Source organism: Camellia sinensis, chromosome 3, assembly GCF_055761805.1.
Source record: "Camellia sinensis isolate YWXY chromosome 3, ASM5576180v1, whole genome shotgun sequence".
NCBI classification, from domain to species: domain Eukaryota; kingdom Viridiplantae; phylum Streptophyta; class Magnoliopsida; order Ericales; family Theaceae; genus Camellia; species Camellia sinensis.
In genome coordinates, this window is record NC_138963.1 from 13,647,231 (window position 1) to 13,661,148 (window position 13,918).

The 13,918-nt window shown below is 29.9% G+C and overlaps 2 long non-coding RNA genes across 2 annotated transcripts; both read right to left on the reverse strand.

Annotated features, from left to right (window-relative positions):
* Nucleotides 1–160: 160 nt before the first annotated feature.
* On the reverse strand, nt 161–7,528 carry LOC145820923 (uncharacterized). The gene is made up of 4 exons (XR_014362964.1): nt 7,461–7,528; nt 5,143–5,214; nt 326–369; nt 161–204 (listed from the first exon to the last, which is right to left on the reverse strand). It is a non-coding gene; the product is annotated as an uncharacterized LOC145820923 (long non-coding RNA).
* Nucleotides 7,529–9,576: 2,048 nt separating this feature from the next.
* Nucleotides 9,577–13,065, reverse strand: LOC114307993 (uncharacterized). The gene is made up of 6 exons (XR_014363450.1): nt 12,944–13,065; nt 12,763–12,820; nt 11,403–11,522; nt 10,166–10,691; nt 9,980–10,032; nt 9,577–9,876 (listed from the first exon to the last, which is right to left on the reverse strand). It is a non-coding gene; the product is annotated as an uncharacterized LOC114307993 (long non-coding RNA).
* Between the last annotated feature and the right edge of the window lie 853 nt (nt 13,066–13,918).

The following is a 13,918-nucleotide window of genomic DNA, read 5'->3' on the forward strand; positions in this document are numbered from 1 at the left end:
TGATGCGACTTTTAGGCTTACCTCATGAATGCGAATAGTATTAAGGTCACGCTCATCGCGAATAACAACATTAATATTTCTTTCTTGAAGAAATCGAACCTATACATACAAAAATTTTAGAGTGATAAATAAAACTTTATACACATAAATAAGAAAATTAGTAAAAGGAGGTGATATTACGGTTCGGTGTAAGTCCCCATCCACCTATAAAGTATGAGGAAAAAAAATAATTAGAATAGTGATATTGTCCATAACTGTTATACTTAAATTTATAAGAGAGGTACTTAAATTTATATGAAGAGAAAAAAGAAGAAAAAAAACTTACTTGACCAAAAATAGTGATATTGTTCATAACTGTTGTACTTCAACCTAAAAATGTTTGGTTATATAATTTTAGACACAAAGAAACAAAAAATTAGCAATAATAAAATTAGCAATTACCAAAAAATTGGAAATGAAATGTTATTTAAATAAAATTCAAATAACATTTAAAATGAAATGTTATTTAAAATTCGAATAATAAAATTCAAAATTTTATTTAAATAAATAACTACCAGGAATAGAAAATACTTAACGGGTTACAATCAAGAGGAAAAGAAATAAATAAAAATATAAACTTCTAAGAAAAAGAAAAAGGTCAACAGATATCAGAGGCACGTGCCTTCTCTGTTTAGAATGGTACAATTTTTTATAACAAAATGTTAAATACATTTTTTTGGATTAAGTTAAATACTCGGTGAATTTGATTAAAAACAAAACGGATTATGTTAAATACTTGCATTAAGTTAAATACTTGTAAGTTTAATACATTTTTTTTCTTGAAGACAACTAAAGTAATACTCGAGCATAATCAAACTCACATTAAAATAGATGTTTTTTAACTCACATTTTCTGAGTTAACCCAGCATAATCAAACTCACATTTTCTGAGTTAACCCAGCATTTAGAATAGATGTTTTTTAACAATCACATTAAAATTAAAATGATAAATTAAAACTCGAGCACAATAATTGTCCGAATTTGAACTTTTCTCTTTCTTAACTGACTTCAATTTTAAAACCCATTATAATCATAAAACTCATTATAATCATAAATATTTTGAAGTTCACCATTTATGATTTGGAAAGTCCAAACATAAATTTATGCTAAAAAAAAAATTCACCACATAAGAAAGGCATTTTATAAGCAATAATGAATAATTATTTCATCAAGCAACTAAAGTAATACACACATATGCATTGACCTGAATTTTTAAAATGCAACATATAATATTATACTCCCTTAAAAATGTGAAAAAAAAAGGAACATAAATCTCTTGCCATATTACACATAAATGTTAAAATGCCAAGTCTTTCAAAAAAAAAATTTAAATGAAAAAAAAACAATCACTTTCTTTTTAGAATCACACAACAAATATACTACATTTGAATGGTACAATTTTTTTTTTTATAACAAAATGTTAAATACATTTTTTTGGGTTAACTTAAATACTTGGTGAAGTTAAATACTTGTAGGATATCTATAACGGATTATGTTAAATACTTGTGTTAAGTTAAATACTTGTAAGTTTAATACATTTTTTTTCATGAAGACAACTAAAGTAATACACACATATATACATTAACCAGAATTTTTTGAAATACAACATAGAATACTATACTCCCTCAAAAAAAAAAAAAAATACTCTCTTGCCATATTACACAGAAATGTTAAAATGCCAAGTGTTTCAAATTTCTCTTTCAATTAGGAACTCTAGATATTCAAAAAAATGAAAAAATTGAAAAAAAAAATAGTCCATTTCTTTTTAGAATCACACAACAAATATATTATATTTGAATGGTACAATTTTTATTTTTATTTTTTTATAATAAAATGTTGAATACATTTTTGTGGGTTAAGTTAAATACTTGGTGAATTTGATTCAAAGCAAAACAAATAATGTTAAATAGTTGGGTTAAGTTAAATACTTGTAAGTTTAATACATTTTTTTTCATAAAGACAACTAAAGGTGCCAAAAAAAGAAAAAAGAAAACATAAACTCTCCTGCCATATTACACATAAATGTTAAAATGCCAAGTCTTTGAAATTTTTCTTTTAATTAGGAGCTCTAGATATTAAAAAAAATTATGAAAAATATTTATCATCTGTACAACACAGAGAACTAAAATATTTATAAAAAAATATTCAAAAAAATTGATAAAAATATTTATCATCTGTACAAAAAAAAAAAAAAAAAAAAAAACATAAACTCTCTTGCCATATTACACATAAATGTTAAAATGCCAAGTCTTTCAATTTTTTCTTTTAATTAGGAACTGTAGATATTCAAAAAAAAAAAATGAAGAAAACAGTCCCTTTTTTTTTAGAATCACACAACAAATATACTACGTTTGAATGGTACAATTTTTGTGTAAAAGTATATCGTAGTGATGTCTCTCTCTATATCTTGCATACATGTGTGACCCACTAAATGAAATGTTCTTTCATCAAAAGGGTGGCTAAATTATGGTTGATTGCATCTATTTTTGAAAAATAAAATTGAGCATGTAGAGTTCTTCAACTGAGCATTCCAGTGATTAGTGATGTGCTTGATGGTTTAGTAAGTTGAATAGAAATGAATAATGCCTTTTTGTCAAACAATCCTATGGGCGCCTAAGCCTAGGTTTTTATTTTGGAAGGAATAAAAAAATAAAAGGGAGAATAGAAGCCCATATTACATCAAAATATATCATCACATAATTACGATGAAGCAGTCAGGACAACCAAACCATGATGGTTATGATTAGTAAATTACTTAACTTACTCTCTCTCTCTCTCTCTGTTCATCAAATTTGAGTAAAAATTTGATTAAAAGTTTGATCTGATACGAATACTCCAATCCTTACTCTCATGGTCTTCTTCAAATCTTTTCAAAAAAATTCCAAACTTATCCTAAAAACCATCTCCTATCTATACTATTTTTTATGAAAGAAAACCATCTCCTATCCATACTCTATTTTAAAATTTTATCAAAAAAGATTAAAAGTATTATTATTGGAGATTTGGTAAAAAAATTTGTTCATCCTTGATAGTTCAAAAATTTTGGATCTATTACGTTTTTCTTGTGTATAATAGCCAAATAATTTTGAGACCAACCTTATGTGTAAGGAGCAAATTTGTGCTTAATAGTTCAAATAATTGACAGAAAAATTGGCAATAATTCTGATTAAAAATTGACTAAAAAAATTCCAAACTTATTCAAATAATTCCAAACTTATTCAAATAATTTCTGCTTAATGTTTTTTTTGATTAAAAAAATTGGCAATAATTCTGATTAAAAATTGACAAAAATTTGGTGATGAGAGACATTTCCTCAATGTTTAATAGTTCTGAGAGAAATTTGGTTCACAATAATTCTGGTTAATGTTTAATCAAAATTGATAGAAATTTGGTTGACATGATGTTTTTTAAATAATTGACAGACCAACTATTATACACAGTTGACAGTAAACACAATGTGTATAGCCTTTTTTTTTTTTTAATAGCAAACCAATTTCTGTTTAATTTTTTTTTTATTAAAAAAATTGACAATAATTCTGATTAAAAATTGACAGAAATTTGGTGATGAGAGACACATTTCCTCAATGTTTAATAGTTATGAGAGAAGGCACGATGTTTAATCAAAATTGACAGAAGGCACGATGTAAATAATTTTAAGATTAAAAATATATTATTTTTTTTTCTTAAATAACTTGTAACATTTTTGCTCGTATTACATGCTCTACAAAACTCAAATAAATAACAACTTTCCCTAATGTTAATGCAAATTAAGAAATAAATATTTAAGATTTTTAATGTTCACCAATACTGCAAATCAAAATATAAGAGCAAGTAAAAAAAAAATTGTAAACCCTGACAGAATAATTTCTTAGTTGATGATTAAGCAAACCCTAAAAAAAATTGTAAACACCTAATAATTTCTTTGTTGATGATTAAGTAAACAAACAAACCAAATTTTTTAAAATTGAATTTATGCACAATTTGTATATACATAATCTTTTTATATAATGCACCTAATATTAAAAAATCCAAGGCACTTAGATTCACAGATTCACATGATTTGTGAAGATCATCAAGTTTCTTTTGAATATGATATCTCAAACCAATAATATTGAGTCATAAAAAAATCATCTCTAAAGCCAAAAGGGGGCTTGGATTCTCCACAACTTTTTTTTTTTTTTTTTTTTCTTTTTGGAGTGTTGAACACATTCAAGAGGCTGAACTAAACCAAGCTAAAGGTCAAACCACTGACTGAAGTATGCTCTCTCGTGCTGCACCACTTCATTAATTTCCTACCTAATTTTATATACAATTTTTTAATTTTTTTTGTGTAATTAATATAGATATATGAGTGGCATGGTTGTCACAAAAGTTTCATTCAATTTTATTGTTGTGGGATCTCTAGTGTCCAACATTGCAGTGGTGATTTAAAGGGGTAGGCAACTTTTGTACTTATTTAGGATATCAAGTTAAAAAGAATCCCATATAGTGTATGTGTATATATAAGTATTTTGTTTTAGAAAATAAAATAGCAAATTGTATGATTGAATTCAAAATATAAAACTTAAAATAAATTTTAAAAAATAATAAAGTTAATATATTTTCCATAAAAAGAAATAATAAATCATAATTACCCATATAACTAATTTAAAAAATGTCTTCAAATATCAAGTAGTTCAATAATTAGAAAAATGTCTTCAATAACATCAAGTAGTTCAATAACATGTCTTCAAATATGTGTCAATAACCGTTTTTGAAACCAATTTTCAAGTGTATAACACCAAACTAATTTAAAAAATCCATTGAGCAGAATTTTTGGCGGAACCAAAATTTATGATTTTGGTGATAAACAGTTGACAGTAAACACATTGAGCAGAATTTGGTGATTTTGGTGATAAGAAATTCTGCTTTCAAAACACATTGTGCAGAATTTTTCTAATTGAGCAGAATTCTTTGAAAACAGAATTCTTTGAAAACAATGGACAATTAAAATTCTTCTCAGTAAACACATTGAGCAGAATTCTTTGAAAACACAGTTGGCTCAATATCAAAGCAAAACAATAACAGAAGCTGCAGCCAAACGTTACCAAAGCAATAAACTAACCGAGCAGCCGAGCTTTTTATTTTTTATGGCTCCAAGTTCCTGATTAACTAACCGAGCAGCCGAGCAAAGTTCCTGTTTCAAGTTCAAGTTCCTGATTTCAATTAAAAAATAAGTGATATTGTTGGGTGCAAGGAGATACATGGAGCCATGTGAAACTAAGTGAATAAAATAAATGAACATTCATACTTAAATAAATGAACTTTCGCAACCATGTGAAACTAAGTAAATAAAATAAATGAACATTCATACTTAAAATATATTATAAGAATTTAATATATTTCTATCATAAATATATTTTACTGAATAGTCATTAAGTATAAATATTTTACAGAGTAGTCATTGGGTGCAAGGGAAACTTCACTCGGGATGATATATGCTGGTAGTCATTAAGTATAAATATTTTACATTGATGATATATGCTGTTAATGTGAATATTTTACATTGATGATAAGAAAATATATATGTGAATATTTTCTTAATCATCAACTAAGAAAATATATGCTGGTATAAATATTTTCTTAATCATTTTTTCTTAAAATGCTATTCTTAATCATTAAAATACTATGTGCCAAATATGTTTTTCAACTCACATTTTTCCAGATGTCATTGTGCCAAATATGTCACATTTTTCAACCTCTAACACCATTCTGCGAGGGGACCATTTTCAAAATAGAAAGTCACAGCGGTAAACATCATCATGTTTTTCAAAATATGTTTTTCAACCTCTAACACCTCTGTTTGAAGTTCTTAATCAACTAAGAAAATATTCTTAATCAATATTTTCTTAATCATAAACTAAAGCATCAGATTAACCAATCTACTATAATCTCAAGTCTGGAGTAAATGAAACGAAATGGTGGAGTCCTATCTTTTAATGATCAAAATATAAAAGTATTTAAATATATTATTGTATCCTATTTTGTATCCTATAAATTGTAAATTGTATCCTATTAATGATCAAAATCTCACCTCTGTTTGTAGAAAATTTTAAAATCTCAAGTATAAATTTTATGATATATTGTATGATAGAAAATTGTATCCTATAAATTGTATCCTATTAATGATCATAAATATATTTTATGATAGAAAATTGTATCCTATAAATTTTAAATTGTATCCTAAAAGTATTTAAATACTTTAATGATCAAATTTACTCCAGACTTGAGTATTTAAATATAAATTGTATCCTATTAAGCATCAGATTAACCAATCTACTATAAAAGGAAATAATTGAAATCATTAAAAAGATACCCAAAGAAAAATCCCAAAGAAAAAAATGTACATAAAAAAGAATTGAATAATGAAACTCAATATAATATTGAATATGAAACATAAAAAATAAAACTCCTGAAATGAATTGAATATGAAACATGAATATGAATTGAATATGAAATGAAACATAAAAATATGAAACATAAAAATATAATATTGAATATGAATTGAATATGAATTGAATATGAAACATAAAAATATAATATTGAATATGAAACATAAAAAATTTATTTGGGATTTTAATGAATTGAATATGAAACATAAAAATATAATATTGAATATGAAACATAAAAAATTTATTCTATACGTGCAGAAAAATCCTGAAATGAATCCATATGAAACATGATTGATCAGGAAACTCTTGTAAACTCTTGTAAACATTTCCAGAAAAATGAAACTCTTGTAAACATTTCCAGAAAAAAATGAAACTCTTGTAAACATTTCCAGAAAAAAATGAAACTCTTGTAAACGATTTGTAAATGAAACTCTTGTAAATGAAACTCTTGTAAACATTTCCAGAAAAATGAAACTCCAGAAAAATGAAACTCTTGTAAACTCTAGCATATTGTCATGTTAACATATTTTCTTTCCTCTGAGTTTCATTGGAGGGGACCAGAAAAATGAGTTTTCAGGAGTACTCATGTTTTCAGGAAACTCATTTCATGGAAACTCATGTTTTCAGGAGTACTCCAAAAAATAGAAAGTCAATGATACATGCTGGTTTTGTGTACATACTCTGGTTTTGTTAACAGAGTACTCCAGAAAAATGAAACTCAGAGTACTCCAATGATTAACATACGTTTTTGTTCTTCGCTCTCTCTCCTTAAATACTCAATTGTCATGAAGAAAGAGAGTGAGAGAGAAAGAGCAAAGCACAGAACTGAGTACTCTGGTTTTGTATATTAAAATTTTTGGAGTATATCATCATCATTGGTTTCAATTGGCATCATCAAGCATCAGATTGGTTTCATTTTTTGGAGTACTCTGGAGTCGGCAAAACCAGCATGTCAGATTGGTTTCATTAAGTGTATGTTATTTTGTTTCACCTCTGTTTGAAGTTCCTGTTTCACTTGGAGCCAGAGTGAACAACGGTAAGCTCTGATGAAGGCAAAAGCTGAGGGAAAAAAAAAATCAAGAAGAAGAACAAAAATGAGAGAATAAAAATGAGAGAAAGCATATATGAATCGATTGGCTGTGCATATAAGAGAGGAAAGGAAAGGAACCCGAAACATAACTGTGTAGAATTTGAATCCAACCTGCTTCTCTCCAACCCACCTCTGTTAGAATTTGAATTCAACTCACCTCTGTTTGAATTCAATCCAACCTTCTCAAATCAATTTCGTATGTGCTTCTCTCCAGCAGTTAAGAGTGCAGTAGTATTTTTCTGCCAAGCTTCACATCTCATCAGAGAGTAGGAATGGGAAGAAGACAGAGGGTATGGGGGAGACAAAGGGTATGGGGGAGACAGAAATGTGTTGGGCGGGAAAACTTTGATACATTTTGATATAAACCATTGATCTCAACCATTGATATATATTTGGAATTGATCTCAGCCATTGGATCAAAATGTATCTCACATACATTTTGATACATTTTTCAAAAAGCCTTGTGCCTTATTATATAGATATATATATATATATTTTTGGAGATAATACATCAGGAGGACAAGTGGCAACAATTCAAAAGGTTCTATATCCATTGCCAGAAGCAATCCAACAGTTCCATTTCAAAATGTGCAACAGCTTTTACAAAGGAGGTGTGAGTTGATCAAGCATGGGATACTTGACAACCATCCAAGAACCCCCATTCACCACCCAACGTTTCGTGTTTCTTGACGATCTGATCAACGCTATTTATGAGGAATTACCCAATCACCTGTTGAAAATTAGGAGGTTGTTAGGACAGATGTCACCGTAGGAGACAATCCAGCATCTCATTTCCAAGAGATCATGAGAGATTGTTACAGATTTCCAAGAGGTGGCTACTATTTTCAGGAAGTTTCAACATCTATAAATATAAGAATTGAAGATGGAACAAAACCCCAATCAATCAAACATTGAACACAAGGCCTCGTTTGAGAACAGACTAATTTAGTAATTTTTTGACTATTTGGCTAAAATATGAGATAAAAAAAACTAGTATGTTTGGGATGATTTTTTGGTTTTTTACAAAAAGATGTGCAAAAAATAAAAAGAAAAGAGAATCTTTAACTTTTTTGTATGAGTTGTTGACTTTTTGACTTTTTTTAGTAACTTTTTGACTTTTTAACTAAGCCGGTCGCTTCTCAAACGAGGCCTTGGTATAGTCTAGTGCTATGTATCCTTAGTTTAGCCATAATTCAACTTAAAACTAGGCATGAAATACATCTTTGCCATAGATTTTAACTTTAGATCATGACATCCGTATCAAATTAATTATTTTTGGTCTCCATAGGCATTATTTTGAGACTTGGATTATGTTTCAATTCCAAATCGTAACTCAACTTCATATTTTCAAACTTGTTTTCATACATTCATTTATTCAATCCCATGAATTTATGAAAATATGTTTTATAGTACTCACTTTCCTTTGTTTTCCACTACAAAAAAATTGACTTTTTGTGACGGTAAAATACCGTCGCTAACACTCCTAATGCCGTCGCTAATACTTTTTGCGACGGCAAGAGGGGGGTCGCAACTGCAGGGGTTGCAAAAGCGTTTTTGTGACGGTAAGTGCCGTCGCTAATGTTTTGCGACGGCACCGTGCAATCGCTAATAACGTTTGAAATTTCTTGACTTTTTTGCGACGGCCCTATTTTACCGTCGCTAAAAATGTTATTTGAGACGGCAAAAAATATTGTCGCCAATAGTCTTTTTTTTAAAAAAAAAACACTACTTTTTGCGACGATGTGGTGCCGTCGCAGAAAGTATAAAAAATATGAAATTTTCTATTTTTTGCGACAGTGTAATGCCGTCGCAAACAATATTAAAAAATAATAAAATTTCTATTTTAAATAATAAAATTTCTATTTTTTGCGACAGTATAATGTCGTCGCAAAAAGTAAAACCTGTAACAAAATTAATAAAAATATTAAAATTTTCTATTTTTTCCGACGGTGGTGTTGTCTCTCTCTCTAAGAGCTGATTATTTACATTCTATTCACAAAAACATCATAACAGAAAATAAAAATAAAAATTTAAATTGATCAAACCATCAAATTCAATATTTTACAAAGAACAATTAAACTGTACATGTTCATAAAAGCATATTTAAATTATAAAATTCACCCAAATCCTTTAAAAAAATAAAATAATAAAATAAAATCTAAAATTCACCAATCAGCACATTGGATATTTAAATGCTCTTACAAAAATTAAAAAATTTCCAACAAGATCTCAATTTTGAGCCTATTTCAAAAATCAAGCTGCAAATTCCTTACTTCTAGAATCAGATCTTCCCCTCGGCAAAATTTATCCTTTTGACCTACAAATAAATAGATAACAGTTGCAAATTATAATCTTTTGGAGAAACCAACTATTTAAACACCAGTAATGAAGACCATGAAGACTGTAGAAAGAACACTTACGTTGTCATCAGGAACAACTGCATATCTCTCAATTGGAGAAACCAAAACTTTCCCTGCTCACAAAAAAAAAAAAATAAATAAATAAATAAAAAAAAAAAAAAATAATAATAATAATAATAATAATAATAATAATAATGGAATTCAATGTAGTCCAAAATAGTGTAATAAACTCTTATTGTAATATACCTGGGGAATTTTTTCATGTCTGATGGGAGTGGGAAGGGTTGGACTTAAAGGGTTCCTACCTGTCTTGGATTGTAGAATACACAAATTTATTTTGTAGGAACTCACATGCAGAGGGTCCATCATAAAGAATTGTGAGAAGAATACTAATATGTGATTACAATTAACTCTATATATGGTAGTTAATCAGGTGTAACGAAAAAAAATTTACGAAAAAATAAAAAAAAACAGGGTGCCCACTAAAAATTAAATTTTTTTTTTATTTTCTATATTTTTTGTGCAATAATTTATGATCTATGGTTGTTAGGAAAGATGAGAGGGAGACGATATAAATGCTTTAGAGCTCTAATATTGGAATTCTAATAGCTCTAATGGAAAGAAATGCCTATGAATACAGAAATCATGACCCACAACTATATCCATGACCCACAACTATACCTTTTGCCTCGTCTGGTGCCAGCAAAGAAATGCCTATGAATACAGAAATTATTCCTAATATGAACATTGTTGTCCTTAGAGCACCAAATACCTGCTTAAGCAGCAGTCAATAGTCTGCCAATGTGTGTGAATTCAAGAGAAGCAAGACTGGACATATGCCAACAGACTATGCCAACAGACTAAACTAAAGCGGGTTAATATTGAGTAAACATCAAAGGTGCAACACTTTTTTCTACAGGATACATCATGCATGATTCCCACCACATGGACATCTCTAACCGTCAAGTCCACATGGAGCAACTGAGCAAGATATTTGACCTCAATTTGCCCTAGAGCAAATTGCTCTCGCTTGATCCCAATTATTTGAATAAATCAGCTGTCCCAGTTTTACATAACCAGGAAAGAACATCGACCCATTATGTCAAGAAGTACAACTTGATTTCATCTGGTCTGGTTCAGTCTCAAACCAAAGCTGAGCTCACTACAGTTGTTTCTGTTCCTTTTAACCCACAATCAAAACAATGTGTAATGAGGTTAGCCGGTTCTTTATCAAGTAGTGAAATATGAATACATAGATTTTATAAGACCACATTTTAATTTGCATACACTTGATAAACACACACTAATCAATTTTATATGATAAATTTATTTTTATTAAACTTTATATTTGGGTGGTTTCAAGGGCTGGACAGTTTACCTGAAACATCAACCTAACACCACATTGACTAAGAGTTGATTTAGATTTGATAAAGTCTTAAGGTACTGATATGCGCACAGAGAGAGAAAGAGACAGAGAAAGAACCTGATATTCCTGAAAGTATACAAATCCTGTACAAATGGAGAAGAAAGTCCAAGCAATCTGAAACATAGGAACAATAAGTATTGCATCGAAGAGTGATAATCCTTCATTCAACCTTGCCATCTGCAGTTGTAACAAATTAGGAATAAAATCAGGGATTCCCAAATTCATTGTCTCCACAAACTCGTACATTGTAGAAATATGAAGAAAAAAAATTGACTTATTCATGTAAGCATTACCCAAAAGCTAGCCGTTCTAAGAAATAATAAAAGCATGGAGTATGTGAACCAGCTATGCAACTGATAGCCACCAGACATAGACAATCTTAGCAGGTTAGAGCTGCAAAAATCAAGGTATTGAATGTCAAAAAGAATTTTAATTCTAGTTTTCTTTGTCTTCTTTTTTTTGACCATCCAAGATGGAAAATAAAAATAAAAATTGGAAAATTACACTGACCTCCCGTGAGGTTTGGAAAAAATACAATTAAGCCTCATAGTCTCGACATAATTACATTGACCTCCCTTTTAGTAAGGTTAAATGCACCAAAACTAATCTAGATGGTACGAAAACACAAAAATAAACAACGTAAAGTATACATTTTCGTGTACAAGAGATGACAACATCATTTTTTCATCCATATAACTAATAAATTATTGGTGAAAAGAGGGTTAAGAGTTATATGAATTAAAATCTCAAGGGCACTCAATGTAATTTTGTCAAAATTATGAGGTTTACTGTATTTTCTCTAAATCTCAAAGGAGGTCAATGTAATATAAAAATTTAAAGCTTCAGCTTACTTACAGGGATTTTGCAAACAACACCGAGCATGATCCTACAGCACCAGATACAATGGCATAGGAAAAAGGAAGTAGCATTTACCGGTAGGGCTTAAGGTCATATCCAGGTATTGCAAGAAGTACTTCTCCCCTCCTGCATTTTCCAGTTTTGATTGAGATGACTGAGATAGCAGATTGGTGATTAATTTATTATATAAAGGAAGGTATAAAAGAAAGGATGAGAAGGAGAAAAAAAAAAAAGGTTAACAATCAGAATCAATTTTCAGATCAAACAAAACAAATTCATATTTCAGATTCAGATTTAGATTTAGATTTCAGAATTAATAAAATTAACATACAGATTTCAGATTTCACAACTAAGATCAACATTACATAGTGTGAGACAAAACTAAGATCAGATTTCAGATTACACAGTGTGATCAACTAAGATCAACATTTCAGATTCAAATTAACATACAAACATTACAGACATCACTGAATGAGGGAGACATTACACACACAGATTCAATCGGTGCAGTGCAGAGATGAGAGATCAGGGAGAGAGAGAGAGAGAGAGAGAGGCTTACCTGTGAGACAGTGTGAGTCTATCGGGGCTAGAGAGGGAGGGACAGAGATGAGACTGATCTGATGAGATGAGAGAGTGAGGGAGACAGATTAGATCAGAGATATATCTGATATATATATATATATATAAAACAACCATCGGGCCGAGAGAGAGAGAGACAGAGATTGAGAGAGAGAGTTTACCTGTGAGTAGATCGGCGGTGCGATGATCGGTGCGAATCGATGAGATGAACAACGAGTGAGTGAGAGAGTGATCAGTGTAGAGATGAACGAGATCGGTGCAGAGATAAATGAGAGGGTGAGAGAGAGAGAGGCGACTGAGAGAGTGATGCGAGGGAGACGATTAGATTTAGGGGTTTTTTTTGTTCTAAAGAGATTGGGGATTTTGGGGCGCGGGAATGGAAAAAATGGGGGAAAAAAAAATCATCATAAATAAATATTTTAATTATAAAAATAAATAAATAATAATTTTTATTTTCTTTCTGTTATTAAGGTTGATTTGTTTCATATATATTTTAATGAAAAATATTTTCACTAAAATAAAAGTTAATTTTCTGTAGTCAACGAAAAATATTTTTCTGCGGCCTATTTTTTTTTTATTACTAAAAATTATGAACTAATTTTTTGTGGTAGAGGAAAAGGAGCAGCAGCAGTAGTAAAGGTGGTGGATAAGAGATGATGGTGGTGGTGGTGGTGGTGGTGGTGGTGGTGATGGTGGTGGCGAAAGAGATTAGTGGTGAAGTTGTGGTAGTGGTAGTGTAAATGGAGTGGCAGGGGTGAAAGAGAGGTAATGGTAGTAGTAGTGGTAGTGGTGGTAGTGGAGTGGTGGCGATAGTAGTAGTAATGGTAGTGGTAGAGGTGAAGTGACTACAGTAGAAGTAATGGTGGTAGTGGAATGGTGTTTGCAGTAGTGGTGAAGGTGGTAGAGGAGATGGGTGGTGAGAGAGAGAAATGAGTGAGAGACAGATAGAGGAGAGAGAAAGACAGAGTGATGAGCGAGAGAGAGATAAAGAGAGAAAGAGATATAGAGAGAGACAGAGAGAGAAATAGATAGAGAGAGACATATAGAAAAATAGAGATAAACAAGAGATGAGAGAGACATATAGAAAGAGAGCGAAAAGAGATGAACGATAGAGAGAATAGAAAAATAGAGAGATA